At 46.7% G+C, this 3,941-nt stretch overlaps 1 pseudogene; it reads right to left on the bottom strand.

Annotated features, from left to right (window-relative positions):
* Positions 1-2,398: 2,398 nt before the first annotated feature.
* On the bottom strand, positions 2,399-3,651 carry LOC105475229 (keratin, type I cytoskeletal 18 pseudogene; annotated as a pseudogene).
* Between the last annotated feature and the right edge of the window lie 290 nt (positions 3,652-3,941).

Here is a 3,941-nt window from a genome sequence, read left to right on the forward strand (position 1 = left end):
CATCCTCCATTCCTCGAATTCTCTACTTGCAGAATTTTACCTACTCTGTAGCTGGTATGTCTTATCTTTCCCTTCCCTTCCCATTCTTTTTTTTTTTTTTTTTAGATGGAGTCTCACTCTGTCGCCCAGGCTGGAGTGCAGTGGCACAATCTCGGCTCACTGCAGCCTCTGCCACCGCACCTGGCCTTGATGTAAGGTTTTATATTCATTTACTAGCAGATCTATGGCTTGATGCAACAAGCAAGAATTGTGTTCCAACTTCTCTGTTTCCCAGCCCTTGCCAAGCCATCAACTCAGCACTCAGTTTGGATTAGAAATGGTCTACATGGTTTTCGACTTTGTTTGTTAACAAAGATTCCTTTTGTGAGACATGCATCGTCTGTTTTTTAATTTCTCAGTCTGGTCACCTGCAGCTATTTCAGCTGCACAATGCCATTACTCAAAACTTGAATTTCATTTTCTTTGTGAACAAGAGCACTTGCTATGTCTTTTGGAAATTTCTAACAGTGTTTGATTAGATCACCAAACTCACTTCAGTCTTTTGCTTCTTGTTGTAAGTATTCAAGTCTCTCTCTTTTTAAAATAGTTGAGGCCAGGTGTGGTGAGTCATGCCTGTAATCTCAGCACTTTGGGAGGCTGAGGCAGGCAGATTGCCTGAGCTCAGGAATTTGAGATCAGCCTGGGCAACAAGGCAAAACCCGTCTCTACAAAAAAATACAAAAATTAGCTAGGCATGGTGGCGTGTGCCTGTAGTCCCAGCTATGCAGGAGGCTGAGGTGGGAGGATCACCTGAGCCGGGGAAGTCAAGGTTGCAGTGAACCATGATTGTGCAACTGCACTCCAGCCTGGGCAATGGGATTGAGACCCTATCTCAAAAAAACGTATATATCCAGGTGTGGTGGGTACATACCCATAGACCCAGCTACTCGGGAGGCTGAGGCAGGAGGATTGCTTGAGCCCAAGGGGTTTGAAGTCAAAGTGAACTGTGATGGCATCACTGCACTACAGCTTGGGTGACAGAGCAAGACAATCTCAAAAAAAAAAAAAAAATGTAGGCTGGGGCAGTGGCTTATGCCTGTAATCTTAGCACTTTGGGAGGCTGAGGTGGGTGGATCACTTGAGGTCAGGAGTTTGAAACCAGCCTGGCCAACACGGTGAAACCCCCGTCTCTATTAAAAATACAAAAATTAGGGCAAGCACAGTGGCTCACGCCTGTAATCCCAGCATTTTGGGAGGCTGAGGTGGGCGGATCACCTGAGGTCAGAAGTGTGAGACCAGCCTGGCCAACATGGTGAAACCTCATCTCTAGGAAAAATACAAAAAAATTAGCTGGGCATGGTGGCACGTTCCTGTAATCCCAGCTACTCGGGAGGTTGAGGCAGGAGAATTGCTTGAACCAGGGAGTTGGAGGTTGCAGTGAGCTGACATCATGTCACTGCACTCCAGCCTGGCGACAGAGTGACACTCCATCTCAAAAACAAAACAAAAGAAAACAAAACAAAACAAAAAAACCGACAAAAAAATACAAAAATTAGCCAGGCACGGTGGCAGGCGCCTGTAATCTCAGCTACTTGGGAGGCTGAGGCATGAGAATCGCCTGAACCTGGGAGGCAAAGGTCCTGCCACTGCACTCTAGCCTGGGTGACAGAGCAAGATTATGTCTTAAAAAAAAAAAAAAAAAAGTTTAATTGACAAAGATCATATATAGTCAAGGCATACAACATGATGATTTGACATATGTGTATAGATTTTGTAATGATTATCATAATCAAATTAACGCATTCAACACTACCCTTGCTGTTCAGTAGATCCCTAGAACTTGTTCATCTTTTTTTTTTTTATTTAGAAGTGGGGGTCTGAGCCAAGCTCAGAAATTGTTCATCTTAGAGCTGAAAGTTTATATCCTGTGATCAACATCTCTTCATTTCTCCTACTCCTCAGCCTTTGGCAACTGTCCTTCTACTCTGCTTCTACGAATTTGACTTTCTTAGATTCTACAAGTGAAATCATACGTTATGTGTCTTTCTGGGTCTGGCTTATTTCACTTAGCATGATGTTTTCTGCTTTCATCAATGTTGTTGCATATTGCAAGATTTTCTTCTTTTATGTGGCTTGAATAATATCCCATTGTATATATACACACCAAAATGTTCTTCATTCATTCATCCATCCATGGACACTTAGGTTGTTTCCATATCTTGGCTATTGTGAATAGTGCTGCAATTAACATGGGAATGCAGATACCTCTTTGAGATACTGATTCCATTTCCTCTGGATATATATTCAGAAGTAGGATTGCTGGATTGTATGGTAGTTCTATTTTTAATTTTTTTTCCCAATGACCTCTGAACTTTGTATTGGCCTCCTGCGCCCCGAAGGATACCCGGCTTCTGCTGGCTTAACGTCTTAGCACTTTGGTGTCGTTGGTCTCAGACACCCCTGTGCCGTCCACTATCCTGCGGGTGGTGGTCTTCTGGATGCTTTGGATGGAGTTGCTGCTGTCCAGGGCATCACCAGGATTGAAGCCCTCCCCATCTTCCAGCAGGCAGTGGTAGGTGGCGATCTCAGCCTCCAGCTTGATCTTGATGTTCAGCAGAGCCTCATACTCCTGGGTCTGGTGCTGCCCCTCTGCCCAGGTCTGTGCCAGTTCCAACTCCAGGTGCAGCAGAACCCTGTTGAGCTGCTCCATCTGCATGGCATAGTGGGTCTCCACCTCCCTCAGGCTGTTCTCCAACCTGGCTTTCAGATTTCTCATTGAGTTCAGGTTGATCTCCAAGGACTGGATTTTACATCTCAGCTCCGTGAGCATCATCTCAGTAGCTCTGATCTCAGTGGACTGCTTGGTGCTCTCCTCAGTCTGCTAGGACCAGTACTTGTCCAGCTCCTCTCAGTTCTTCTGAGCCAACTTGTCGTATTAGGCCTGGATGTCTGCCATGATCTTGGTGAGGTCCTGAGATTTGAGGGCATCTACCTCCACAGTCAACCCAGAGCTGGCAATCTGGGCTTGGAGGCCTTTTACCTCCTCTTTGTGGATTTTCTTCATGAAGAGCAGCTCCTCCTGGAGAGCCTCAACCTCTGTCTCCAGCTGCAGCTGAGTGACATTGGTGTCATCAATGGTCTTGCGGAGCCCATGGACGTCACTCTCCTCAGACTGGCACATGGCCAGTTCTGTCTCACACTTGACTCTAAAGTCATCAGCAGCAATATGGGCATTGTCAATCTGCAGAATGATGCAGGCACTGTCCACGGTACTTGCGAAGATCTGAACCCTCAGGTCCTCAATGGTCTTGAAGTAATGCCCCTAGTCTCTCACCTGGGGTCCCTTCTTCTCCAGATGCTACCGGATTTTGCTCTCCAGCCTCCATTTATCAGTCTGCAGTCTCCTCACTCTGTCCAGGTAGGAGGCCAGATGGTCGTTCAGGCCTTGCATGGTCTCCTTCTGGATTTCCCCTATTCCCACCAGGTCCCAGACCGCAAGCCGCCCCAGAAGCTTGTGGAGTGGGACACCGAGATCTGGGAGCCTGAGCCCCTGGCACCTGCATAGATGCTGGCCATGCTGCTGACCAGCTGGGCCATGTAGCTGGGCAGCTGGACAGAGCCCAGGGACCAGTAGTTGGTGGAGGAGGTGGTGGAGTGAGTGGTAAAGCTCATGCTGTCTGGGAGAAAAGCAAGAGGACAGGACTCAGGTTGTGCCTAGGACCTAATTTTTTTTTCTTTTTTCTTTTTTTCTTTTCTTTTCTTTTCTTTTCTTTTTTTTTTTTTTTTTTTTGAGCCAGAGCTTCACTCTGTTGCCCAGGCTAGAATGCAGTGGCAAGATCTCAATTCACTGCAACCTCCACTTCCCGGGCTCGAGCAATCCTCCCACCTCAGCCTCCCGAGTATCTGGGACTATAGGTGTGTGCCACCACACCTGGCTAATTTTTGTATTTTTTTTATAGAGA

This window comes from Macaca nemestrina, chromosome 6 (genome assembly GCF_043159975.1).
Source record: "Macaca nemestrina isolate mMacNem1 chromosome 6, mMacNem.hap1, whole genome shotgun sequence".
Taxonomy (NCBI): Eukaryota; Metazoa; Chordata; class Mammalia; order Primates; family Cercopithecidae; genus Macaca; species Macaca nemestrina.